This window comes from Parambassis ranga, chromosome 22 (genome assembly GCF_900634625.1).
Source record: "Parambassis ranga chromosome 22, fParRan2.1, whole genome shotgun sequence".
Lineage (NCBI taxonomy): Eukaryota > Metazoa > Chordata > Actinopteri > Ambassidae > Parambassis > Parambassis ranga.
The window spans coordinates 17,349,775-17,363,850 of NC_041042.1; positions in this window are offsets into that span (position 1 = coordinate 17,349,775).

Here is a 14,076-nt window from a genome sequence, read left to right on the forward strand (position 1 = left end):
CCCCATGGCACGTTTAACCATGCCACCCAGTTCTTTGGCCTGGTGGTTTGGATGTACAGCTAATGAGACGTGGGGATGCCCTTCGTCACTCATCATGTACCAAGACATTTGTTCTGGAGTGAGGTCCACACCGGCTGCCACGCCCTCAGGTGCCACAAAAATGTCTCGGACTGTAATAGACCAGTCCTGTCCCTCTAGGGAGTGCGCAAACTTCTCATGGTACCAATCAGTTTGCTGCCTGTCATAAAACAGAGTCACATGAGCGGGGTCAGGGGGAGAAACATATGGTTCGACCTGGGCTATCCAGGGCTTCCACTGCAGGTAGGCAGAGAGGATTCCTGGGTTCTGGGGAGTTTCAGGATGTAACATGCCCCAGTAGATGTCAGCACATGGGTCAGTCACAGGTCTCATCAGATATTGTCCGCCTGTGTCTGCAACATTACAGTGGAACATGGTGCCGTCCGGCAGTGTCACTGTCAGCCCGTCTGGGCCGCACAAAATAGATGCTCCAAACTTAATCAGCAAGTCTCTCCCCAGTATATTCAGAGGCAGAAGAGGTGAGTGTACAAAACAGTGTGAAACAGTCTGATGTCCCAGCTGAGCAGTCATGGGAGTGGTTATAGGCAGAGTCTGTTTATCCCCAGAGAAGCCCATCACAGTGATAGAATTGCTGGACAGTTCCATAGAAGATGAGTGAAACAATGTAGAACAGGTGGCGCCAGTATCCACCAGAAAAGGCAGTGTCTCATCCTCTACTTGCATAGATAACATCGGATCTGCCGTAACGAGGTAATCTGAGCTGCTCTGTGGGGCGTGTCATTGTTGTGAGAAGTCACAATCCCACTGTTCCCAGCCGGAAACAGGAAACTGTCCAGTGAATGGAGGTCCTGGGGGGCGGGAGGAAGCCCTCCGTGGACCAGACACTGCACGTCCTCGGGCATACGGTCCCTGTCTGTGTGGACAGTCTTTGGCCCAGTGTCCCAACTCCTCACAGTAATAGCAGCGGTCACGACCTGGGTCTCCCCTCGGCTGTCCCCTAAGTGTTCCACCCCTTCCGCGCCTGCCTCTCCATCTGCCCCTCCCTGATCCGTACCCCCTGTAGGACCCCGTAGGCTGCTGATAATCAGGAGAATAAGGTGGTGGAGGCACCCAAGGTGTGCCAGGAGGTGCGTCAGAGCTTTCAGTGACAACCATGACTTTATTATTTTTATCTTTCTTTTTGTCATTGGCCTTCTGTCTGGCCTCAGTCAATTGCATTTTCAATAATTGTGTTTGCAAATCCTGGACATCCTTACTGTCAGCTTGTGCTGCCTCTTGGGCACGAGCCAAATGATGCACTAGATGTCTCTCCCACACACTGGAATCACACCCTGCCATGTCTGGGTTATTATCCATGGCAGTTTTTACGGTCTCAGGAACCCCTTTTAGGACGGCGGTCCTGTATCACACCCTCTGAATGCCTGGGTTACCAGGGTGGCACCCGGTGTGTTTGATCCATGTGTCTTTGCTTTGATTAAGATATTCTCTTGGACTCTGTTTGGGGTCCCATTTCAAAGTGGGAACGGCGGCTCCAGCAGGCAGAGGATATTTATTTCTTAGTGCTCTGCCTATTTCAGTGCTGACCTGAGTGAAAGGTGTGTCATCTCTCTGTCTAGTAGTGGCGGCGTCCTCCTCTATGTCCCTCACTTCTGAAGCTGTAAGACACCTAGAAATAACGGCCCGAAAATCACCTAGAGCGAGTCTGTGGCCTGCTGTCAGACTGTCAAGTTGACTCAGCCACATTGCTCCACCTTCGGCCACTGGAGGTAATTTATCCACTAGTGCCTGTACATCACCTAGTGGGAATGGACGATATTTGATCTGGTGTTCAGTTTGAATCAGTGGTAACTGATGGTTGAGTGTCTGTGTATTATCATGTCCTTGAGATCTAGTTGTCATGCGTGTGTTCTGCTTCTGTGTGCTAAGTGTTCAGCTTCATGTGTCTTCAACCACTCCTCAGTAGCCTTGGCCTGTCTCTGTAATAAATCAAACATGTCTCCCTGCTCCGCGGACCAAACACCCTCGACCTGCATCTGAACTCCAGCTGTCCTCCCTTCCTGTGATCCGTCTTTCCACACGCCTCCCACCTGAAGTGTAGCGTCTCCAAATTGGGGGTTAGCGTGTGCATATGTGTGTGGTGTTAAGTCCTGAGCTATAGCAGCCCGCAACTCCTTTAATTCTTCCTGCAACTGTTGCACCTTGTCTATTTCTCCCTGCTTTGTGTTCACAATGTCTGGTGTCTGTATTCTGTGTGACAGCGGGGCTTCAGCTGCAACACATAGTGCTCTGTCGCAGCTCGGTTCTCTCTCCTTTCGCAGCTGGAAAGGTGAGAGGTCAGGGACCTCTGGAGGCCCTTCACGGGTGCTAACTCCCGAGGGTAAAGCAGACACACTACTCACTTGGGACGTGTGAGAGCTGTCATCAGACCACGCCTCAGGGGAATCAGGCATGTCTGTTATGGCCAGTGTGCCTTGAGTTATTTGTAAAACTGGATATAATCCAGCAGATGAATGAGAGGATGGTGGTGCAGTAGGAGGGGGTGGTGTATACGGTGGGGGATCCTTATGTTTTTCTGCTTTGTCATCCTGTGTTTTGGGCTTCTCAGTCATGAGGTGAGTTACACCCTGACCTATCAAAGCCCATCGCGCCCACTGAGCTCTCTTCTCCTCTGCTTTTTCCTGCTCCCTCTTAAATCTCCCTTTCTTAGACCAACCACACTGCTCTGCACTCTTCCTGGCCTTCTCCCTCTCTGCCTTCGCTTCACCCTCCTTTCTCCAAAACTCCTTCTGTAAACAACCTCTATCTTTCATGCCACGGCCTATTTCTCCCAACAAATTAATGACTGCCTCCCTCATCTGAGTCATCTCTTCTGATGCGGTTTTAGAGTCAAAAGCCTGATGCAGCGCTTTCTCTAAAATAATCAGTTGAGCTTCTACTGTTTTTAGTGGGCTGTTCGGACCCCACCCATCATCAACAGTGTCTCTGTTAAAATCTCCGTCCATGTCTTCAGTCATCAAAGTCTCAGTCATGTGATTACGTGAAAATTAAAAACTAAAGCTTAATAAGTTTGTGTTATTTGCAAAACTGTGCTCTGAAGAATTAACAAAACTATGTTGTTAGAAAAGTTCACAAAACTATGTTCACATCAGAAATATATACAAAAGTATGTGCACAACAAAAACACTAATCCAGTTCGTGAGTGTTGGGTGAAAGAATTTATTCTGCATGGTGTTAACATGCAGTGTGTTCAGATATATAAGTATTCATGTTTATATGTGTTTATCGCTTAATAATGTGATTTTCATAAGTGTTTATGTGTTAGGAAATTTTATAGAAAATCAAAGTAATTTGAGGATACTGAATGTATTAATAAGTAATTTCATAGTATGTCATATAACGTTGTTTTCTGCAGTTCAGGCTGTGGCAGATGAGATCAGTTGTTTTTCTGTTCTCTGGAGAGAGCTCCGGTTGGTACGAGATGGTCATAAATTCAGACTAAGGACAGCAGCACCTTTGACCTGATAAAAGCCAGATTCTAAAGGAATGTGTTTTTCTCCTGAGTACCCAGTTTTATGGTCACCCCCAGATTGGACTCACAACCTATGAGATTTAAGGAATTGGAGTTTTACCTTATTTGGCAGTAAACACTAATGGTCTAGTTGCTGTATGAACCAGGGTCTGCAGGGGGGCGGTAGATGCCCCTGTGGGCCGGCAGGCAGGAACGCCCATGGGGTATATCAATGTGTGAATTCCATGTCCAGTTGTGGTTGCATTGTTCGTTGTTGCTGTGTGGTTGTTTGTTCTTGTTGGTTGTCCTGTTCTTGTGTTGTTCTTGTTTGGTTCTGTGTGTGCAACAACCCAGAGCTCTGCGACTCAGAATTTGCCTCATTGTTTAATAAATTATAATTTTGAGACCAGAATTTATCCGCTCCTTCCTTACAAACTAATTCAGGGGGTGATCAGAAGGAAACAAGGGGATTTTCACCCCGACAATTTGGCGCCCGAACAGGGACACGAAAGGAGTGTGGGTCAAATGACATCTTGCCTGACGGAGTGACTACTGGCTGGCCAATAATAACAAGGTAAGCAGATACCTGTTTAATCAAAATTCTGCACATTGGACAATCTAAATTAAGTAGTCACTGGGATGGGTACGGTGTTTTAGAGTTCAAATTGTAAGAGGCAGATTGTAAGTCTTAATAAGTGAAGTAAAATGAGATGAAGTAAAAGAAAATGAGATGAAGTAAAAGAAAATGAGATGAAGTAAAAGAGAAAATGAGATGAAGTAAAAGAGAAAAAGGAAAAGTGACACTGAGAGAGATATTAACCAATTAAAAATAAAAAGAATAAAAAAAGGGTTAATACAATAACGTGAATGAGCGTTATGTCATTGGGAGTGGCATCCCCCGCTATATTTGGACGCAAATATAGATAAAGCTCGGTTGAAAGCCCGTGGGATTTGATGACCCCTGAAACGACAGTGATGACCGCCTAAAGCTTAAAAAAAAAAAAAAAGGGTCACACAGAGGAAAAGTGTCACAGTGATCACAAAATAATAAAGACAAAAAAAAGGATCACGAGAAAAGAGAAAAGAGAAGAAAATATACAGCCTATTGTTTAAGTTGTGTTTTATGTATTGAAAATTGTGTTTAATTGTTTTGACCTTGCGCCGTCGAGGAAAGGTGTTTACTCCGTGCCGTCGGAGAAGTGAGTGTGTGTGTGTAGGCCTATGTGTGTGTGTTTGTAGGTTGAATGAGTGTCTGTGTGTGTGAAAGTGTGTTTAAGTGAAGGTGTGTGACTCTGTTGCCAGAGTCACAGTGAGGGATAGAATAAGGCACATATAGAAGGTACATTTTTAACATACAGCAGGTACGCAAGAAGGATTTGGTGAGTGGTAATCATGTCTACGTGGAAGACAATTGATGAACAGATGAGTAAGATGTTGAGCCATTGCTGCGGACAGGCAGGACCAGAGGGACAACAGAAGGCTGCAGCTGAGATGGAAGCAGCAGTGTGTACAGCAATGACAGAACAGGGAGTGAAAGGAGATGATAAAAAGCCACTAAAAAGTGTGATTGCAACAGTGGAGAATAGAGTTAAACTAGAGAGAGAGAGAAAGGAGGAGATTATTAGATTATTAGTGTTAGAGACAGTTGAGTTGAAGGAGGCAGTGCAGGCTGATGAGGAGAGACGTAAGATTCTATATCAGGCATATCTGTGCTGCATAGACGATGATTGTAAGGAGTCTGGTAGTACCACTGACATTAAACAGGAAGTAGAGAGCGAGGGAACTCAGGGGGCGGAGATACCGTTTTCCCTATTCACCAGCCTCTGCTGTAGCTTCTGCTTCGCCTCAGACCCCACTTCCTGGGATGTACCCCATCATGATTGTCCCTGATGGGAGGGGGCGAGTAACAGACAGACAGACAGGAGTGAACTCTAGTCAACTTGGTGCCCAGCAGCACTGGTATAGACAGGCAACAGAGGAGGGGCTTCCCCTGTTGCTTCAGCAGGCCCAGAAAAATGACCCTGATTTACCAGGAAGTGATTCTATTGCTTGGGAGAGACATGTTGTACACCATATGAATTTACACACAGACACAGAGACCATGGAGATGAAAGGGCTGCAGACACAATTATTAAAGCTGCAGTTAGCTCAAGCTAGAAAGAAAGCAGCATATCAGAGGAAAATGAAGAAATACACCCCTGCATCACAGAGGGTGGTTCAGCCTCAGCCTGCTCCCCCACCTCAGCCACAGTCCCCAGTTGTGGGAAATCTTGATATGTATTTAACCCCATCTTGGGTCACCCGCCCCCACTATCAAGGTGGGTGGGGTCAATATCATAGAGGAGGTAACTGGAGGGGAAAAGAGGGTGGCCGTGGGGGAGGGGGGCATGGAAAGGGTGGATACAGCGGTTTGAGTGGAGGTGACTGCTTCTATTGTGGAGAACCTGGCCACTGGGAAAGAGACTGTCACTACAAGCAGCCCCGTCAGTGACCTCAAGGGGCTCCCTGGTATCCTCCCCAGGGAAATGGCTGTCAAAGATCACACCGGCATCTCACATCGTTTCGTCGGTTGGCTTCTTTTGGGAAACCTTTGCCATTCACAGAACTTGTGAACTGTGTTAGCAGCACCACAGACATTGTTTCATTTGCTCCAGCTCATCACCAGTGAATTTGATGAGCAGAGACTTGTTGATCAAAACTGGAACCTCCATTATGTGCTCCCCAGATGGATTAATGGTGACTTTTCTTACTGGACAGACTTTTTATGCTCCCAGAGTGTTGGAGTAGCTGGACAGTGGCTGATGAGAACCACTATGATACAGATGTCTTGTGAAGATATCTGCTGGACTCGTTTTTACCTGAGTCTCCTTAAGGGGGCGGTCTCCTCAGTCTATTCCAGCTGTGGAAACCCTGGATAATGTCTTTCTGACCCTATAGGCTGTCCACTGATCCCTGTAGGTTATTCTCTTCTATGACAGGTGTGAGGATCTCTTCTATCAGGAGAGGTTCTACCTCTTAATGAGAGGGACTACATTGGTCCATCACAGCAGATAAATTGTTTGTGACTGAGGAGGGAGTAGCTGCTGACGTATAGTTAACACCAGAACAGTTTTAAATGGCTCAAAATGGCAGATAATAGTGTGCCACTTGTTTGCTTAGTCATTGTACCACACATAATATTAAAGAATTAGGCTCCATGGTTAGGAAATGTAAAGCTATTTCTAATGAATAGGCACAGAGGATAGGTGTTTAGAATTCTTCATCCTTTAAAGCTTATTAGGTTGCCATTCATACAGTAGAGGCATAATAAGGCTCAGGAGATGTTAGCCACACTACCACATAACATCTGGTCTTCATCATTTACTGATGTAGGTTCTGTGCCTCCTGTACTCTTGTCTCTTTCATTGTCTCAACTTCCATACCGATCTGGCTCACCTAGATTACTTTTTATCTTGATGTTTCTGAAACAGGTGGAGCTGTGAATGGTGTTCTGTTTCAGAAAAAAGAGGGTGAGACAGGTATTAATGTATTTGAGTTTTAAACCGGACAATAAACTGTTTGATTAACTATTACATTCCACAGCATGGATTGCCAGAATGGATCTCATTTTAAGAGTTTAGACCTGGAAAAGGTGGAGCAGACTTTAGGCCTAAAACATAGGTATGGTGCAGTATATCAACCACAGTTACAGGGAAAAGTGGAAAGGATGAAACTACAACCTAAAACAAAAATTGGCTAAAATCTGTGCACAGACCAAATTTATATGGGTTCAAGTATTATCTATTGTATTGATGTTCTGTTAATAACGCCACATAATGTACACCCCATGAGCTTCTTACAGGTCGACAGTTTCCTGGACCAGCTGGCCGGCTGAGACTGAAGAAGTATGCAGTATGGTATTAATATAAACCATAATATAATGAATTTAAAGCTTTGGTGTTAGTATTTGTATTAAAGGAGAAAGGAGAGATGGAGAGTCCAGAAGGAGCCACACACAGCTGAGTGGGTCCTCCTGAAGGTGATAAAGAGAAAGTGGTCGGAGCCAAGGTGGACAGGTCCTTACCAGGTGGTGGAGCGCACCTCCCACGCGGTGTGGCTGAAAGGCAAAGGAGACACCTGGTATCACTGGAGCCAGTGCACCCCAGCTACAGAACCAGGGAGAACGCTGAGCGACATTAGAAGGAGCAGGAGGAGGATAAAATAAAAGGGGCAGAATAATCCCCTGAAACCAGGAGTGTGACCAGTAGGTAGTCTACCCTACTTGGTTGAAGAGGATGAGACGGTGAATACACATACATGAGCAATCATCAGGATCAGCGTGGGACTAAGAGTGATAGGCGAAGTTAAGCGCATCACTCCAACTAAGGGTGATAGGCGAAGTTAAGCGCATCACCCCACCAGGAAACGAACCACAGTCATCAGTAAGGTCAGCTGTCGAGAGGAAGGTCTAAAGTTTCAGGAGCAGAGGTTCTAGTTCCTGTGTCAAGAAGACTCCGGCTGACAAGATGGGACTGTGGGGTAACTGGAGGGTGTTGGGAGCTTGTGTTTTCATGTCTGTAGTTAGTGTATCTTTGACTTTTTCTGTGTAACATAATTTCGTGTGTACTTATTTTGTCAGTTTTCCAGGATCCAATGGTAAGTCAAATCCAGGGCCCAGCACACGCAGGGTGAGGAGAGCACCAGGGACAGGAGGAGATGTATGTGTGAGAAACAGGGGAGGTATAGAGTTAGACTACTATAAGGGTTCAGAGTTCTCTTTTATCTTTGATTTGTGCGCAGTAATCAACTGCGGGGGACATAATGTGTCGTGGAGACAGTATGGCGTCTATGTTTGTGGATTGGGGTGGCAGCACACAAATTGGGCACCTAAAAAAGCTAAAACCACCTCAGGCGGGCGGATCTTGTTCAGTGGGTATTTCCATATACAAAGAGATTGGAGCTGCACGCAGAATCCCATTATGTTATCAATTACTGGCCTGGACCACAACCCTTATGTTAAATCTTCCGGAGTGCCTGGCCAATGTTGGGACTCCTAACCCGACATTGTAGTCCATAAGCTCACCCCGTTCGATGTATTAGCGTTATCTACTGGTTATGAGGATGATAATATTTGGTTCAGATGGATGGTAAAACAGGTGAGGGAGCAAAACATGTCAGGTTGTGTTGCCTGTGCATCAGCGAGGCCCCACCTGTACACTGAACCTGCCCCATTATATCCAGACGATGCATGGGGATTTGATTTCAGTACAGGACCGGATGACTTTGGATATGTTATTGGCAGAGAAAGGAGGTGTATGTGCTATGTTTGATGAAATGTGTTGTACGTTCATTCCCAAAAACACTGCTCCCGACGGTAAGGTCACTAAAGCTTTAGAAGGTTTAAGAACTCTTTCCAGTATGTTGCATGAGCACTCAGGGATAGATAACCCCCTGGACGACTGGCTGATTAGGGTGCTGGGACCCTGGAAGGCGGTAGTATGGTATGTCACTAATCACTTCTTTTGCAGCATTTTTGGGTATTTTGACTACATGTGGTTGTTGTTGATATATTCCCTGTGTGCACTGTTTAGGTTACAGGTTAATTGTGTCAGCAATTGAAAAGCAGGATTCAGGTTTTCATTCTCCTTCATATCAGATGCCTCTGCTGGCAGCAGAGGTGCCCGTACCAGGTGACGACGAGGAAGATTTGTTGTGAGCTCTTATAAGAGCTCAAAAGAGGGAATTGTTGGGTGAAAGAATTTATTCTGCATGGTGTTAACATGCAGTGTGTTCAGATATATAAGTATTCATGTTTATATGTGTTTATCGCTTAATAATGTGATTTTCATAAGTGTTTATGTGTTAGGAAATTTTATAGAAAATCAAAGTAATTTGAGGATACTGAATGTATTAATAAGTAATTTCATAGTATGTCATATAACGTTGTTTTCTGCAGTTCAGGCTGTGGCAGATGAGATCAGTTGTTTTTCTGTTCTCTGGAGAGAGCTCCGGTTGGTACGAGATGGTCATAAATTCAGACTAAGGACAGCAGCACCTTTGACCTGATAAAAGCCAGATTCTAAAGGAATGTGTTTTTCTCCTGAGTACCCAGTTTTATGGTCACCCCCAGATTGGACTCACAACCTATGAGATTTAAGGAATTGGAGTTTTACCTTATTTGGCAGTAAACACTAATGGTCTAGTTGCTGTATGAACCAGGGTCTGCAGGGGGGCGGTAGATGCCCCTGTGGGCCGGCAGGCAGGAACGCCCATGGGGTATATCAATGTGTGAATTCCATGTCCAGTTGTGGTTGCATTGTTCGTTGTTGCTGTGTGGTTGTTTGTTCTTGTTGGTTGTCCTGTTCTTGTGTTGTTCTTGTTTGGTTCTGTGTGTGCAACAACCCAGAGCTCTGCGACTCAGAATTTGCCTCATTGTTTAATAAATTATAATTTTGAGACCAGAATTTATCCGCTCCTTCCTTACAAACTAATTCAGGGGGTGATCAGAAGGAAACAAGGGGATTTTCACCCCGACATGAGTGAACCTACTTCAACAGGCCACTGCTTTACGTTTACACCAATTAAGGTTTCCAGCAGTGCTGCTGCTTCAGTTCACCTCGTCTCTGGCATTCATACACATTCCACACTCATGCTTTACCCATTTATACTGCGCGCTCTGTGTGTGTGTCAGTACTGTATCTTCACTTCTCTTTGTTTCTCTTTAGGGGTGCTTCATGAACTCACAGGACTTATTCTCTGGTCTTGCCGTCCAGTGTAAGAACGGCTCACAGTTATTTAATTATTTATTCTCTACTCTCTGGTCTTGTCGTCTTTATCTCAGACGACTCACAGTTATGAGTCTCAGTGTTCCTTTCTTTTCTAGATTCTGGCCGACTGAGAAATATGGCACGCTGTGTCCCTGGTACTCAGTCCAATGGATTCGAGACTAGCCTCTGTCCGTGACACCAGAATCTTATATATCTGTAATTTGGAAGCCTGTAGACTTACTACAACTCCCACTTAACTAGTGCGGTCATTGTTTCAGTTTCCAGTCAGTCCAACATTCATACCATGTGTTTTTGCCTGGTCTTGTTCTTTTTCTCTCTCTCTTTTCTGTAGTGATTTAGGGTTCCTCAAGCCCCGGGCCTCAAACCCAGCTTTTCCGGCCTCTCGTCAGAGCACCAGTGGAGTCGCCACACTCAGGATTTTCTGCTACCCCTTTTTCTCTTAAATTCTCTTAATCCTCTGCAGGCATCATTTACTTATCTCTTAAACAGCTGTAGTCATTACTCATTCACCGTAGTCATAATTCATTCACTTACGGTTATTGTTAATTCACTGTAGTCATAATTCATTCACTTACAGTTATTGTTCATTCTCTTAAATTCATTCAGTCAATGTTCTTTTTACTTTTACAGACAGATTACTACTAAGACTCGGGACACGTTACATTTTAGAGTAGTCAATGCAGATATAAAAGGTCTGCTTACCTTATTGTTGCCATGGCACGTGTCCTCTGTCTGTTCGTAATCGGCCCCTGTGTTCAATTGACGGATCTGAGGATGATTTTTGCCTTTGATCCCGGACTGAGCCCCCAAATTGTTGTGACCTGATCTGGTCACCCTGGATTCCCAGACTCCGTCCCCGATGCACAGAACATTGAATGAAAACCAGTACTGATCAGTTTCAGTTTCGCCTTTATAAAGGGAGAATGCACAGCTCAATACAGACCCCTCGATCTGCTCCAGCAGCTGACCATTTGCATTCTGTCCGTCCCATGCATTAGGCTCGTTTTATTAATCTTACAACAAGGTGTGGTTACATTTACATAGAAAGAAACATGCATATTCAATAATCACAAGGTGGAGGGCGTATACGAAACTTAAAAGACTTTGAAGTTCTCCACTCACATCTTTGATGTGAGTGTGTGTGTGTATTCTCACAGGTCCTCCTGCTACACGACCTTGAGTATATCTTATCTCTTTGGCAAGCTTGTGTTTTCATCTTTGGGGTCAACTAAGGGGTTTGCAGTTCGAATTTCTAGACTAACCATTAAACATCAGAATGCTTTATGGCCTCAGTCAGAGGTCTCGATCTATGAGCAACCATACACTTTTACCATATGTGCAAACAAACATATATTTTGACCAGGTTTGACCATATATTTCCACAGTAACTAAACTGTTAATGAAACTAAAACTTCTGTGGCTACGGTCATGGCTATGATTGAAAAACTGTGTGCCTTCCTACCAACTAAGACCAGGAAGACCGGAAAGGGTGTGGCTTTAAAGGTAAAACAAAGGTGCCCTCTACTGGCCAAATCAACAAAAAACACAGGCCACAAACCATGTGAACCAAACTGTGAAAAACACCAAAAATTCCTTCTTGGTCCCTACATTTCCGGCCCCCTCTGATGAGTTGCTCCCATACTCCACCTTGATGGGATGCAGATGGAGGATTGAACTGCCACTGTATTCCTCGCTGCAGTAAGGTGTGTTCAATTTTTGATGTGTTCCACTCCTTTATTGCCTTCTTCAGTTCATCTCCAGCTCTGCTTCCTGAAGATCGGCCACGGTGAGAGACTGTTTGCTCCGAATCTTTGTTTGGTTCCTGGTGGCCCTTTTAGTCTGCAGGACCTTGGAGTCTTTGACTGACTGCAGCAAGAAGTTCTTTACCTTCAAGATCCACGCCACTGCCCTCTTCAGCCGGTCCCAGGAGGAGAAGTGCTGCACCAGCTGCTCCATCGGCTCAGTCCTGCTCATGGTAAGTATGTTGACTGTTGCATTCCTTTTCATTTCAGGATCTGTAGCTGGAAGTATTTTGAGATCGCCCGGGCTTTGTGGCCAAGTCTCTGTGGACTTTGTGAGGAATGGAGGTCCATTGGTCCAACTCTTTGGACAATTGGACAAACTGCATTACCTTCTGTCCTCTTGATGCATAATCAGCAGGATTCAGATGTGTACCGATGTGTCGCCACTGAGATACTGTAGTTAATTTGAGGATTTCTGTCACTCTGTTGGCCACAAAGGTCCTGAATCTTGTGGTTTAGTTGTTGATGTACTTTAGCACTGCCATGCTATCGGACCAAAAGACCAAGTCTCTGAGTTGTAGTTGTTTCTTTAGCATGTGGTCTATGCGGACTGCCATGGTTGCTGCGGTGAGCTCTAAGCGAGGGATGGTAGTGAGCTTGAGCGGTGCGAATCTAGCCTTTCCCATAACGAAGGAGCAGTGGGTCTGGTTGCTGCTATTATGGTGTAGCAAGTAGGTCACCACACCGTATCCTTCTTGGCTTGCGTCGCAGAAATGATGCAGCTGGGCAGAAGTTACCTCTCCGAAATCTGCCGGCTTTGTTGTAGTTGCTTAGCAGGTGCAAGCTGTCAACCCACTCACACCACTGATGTGCCAGGCTGCCGTGGATAATGTCATCCCACCGAGTCTTTAACCTGCAGAGCTCTTGAAGGAGTTTCTTGGCCTGTAGCACCACTGGGGAGACTTCCCAGTGGGTCGTATATGGAACTCACTATAGAGAGAATGTTTCGTCTGGTTGGTGGTCTGTCTTGAATGGTGATTTTGAACTTGATCTGGTCTGATTGGACACACCACTGGACTCCCAGTGCTCTCTTAACAGGAAGATGATCTCGATCCAGGTCCAGCTCTGACACTTCCTTTGCCCTTTCCACCTCTGGTATAGCTGCCAACACTGTACGACTATTGCTGATCCACTTCATCAGCTTGAAGCCTCCCTTCAGACAGATAGTTTTGAGGTCTTGATACAGCCTTATAGCTTCAGTGTCCATTCCCACTGACATCAGGCAGTCATCTACGTAAACGTTCTGCAACACTGTGTCAACTGCAGTGGAATCGAACTGGTCTCTGTTGTCCTCTGCAGAGCGCCTAAGGGCATACCTCGCGCAAGCTGGTGATGGCGTGGCACCAAATATGTAGACAACCATCCTGTACATGGACAGCTCTTTGTTGAGATCACCGTTGGTCCACCACAGGAAGTGGAGGAGGTCAGCATCTTCAGGTGGGACCTTTACTTGATGGAACATGGCTTTCAGGGAAGTCGCACTTGAACTGCTGGTGCCACAGGTCGTCCAGCTTGGCAACAGATAGTCTGTTGGACGTAACAGCCACTGTAGCCCTGCTGTCTGTAATGTAGCCCTCCCGCAGTGGCCCATTAATCGTCCAACCCAGAAGAGTTCTCACTGCGTACGGTCCATCATTTACACTCTTGATGACCTCTTGTGGCTCCATAGACTTTGGGACGTTTGTTCCAATCAGCAGCTCTATGCCAGCATTTAAATGTGGAATAGTCAACCCCTTCAGATGTGACCACCTGTCTATGTCAGCTTGTCTGGGAATGTTGCTTTGGTGTGCTGGTATATTCTTTTGGGTGAAGACTTATGGCAGCTGGATGAAGTTGCAGCTGGTCAAACTGCCCACCTCCAGCCCGGTCACCACATTAGCTGGAACAGCTCTTTTGCTCCCCATCGTTGTAAGAAGAATGTTTATCTTTCTGCCTTGCAGTTTCAGCATATTCATTAGTC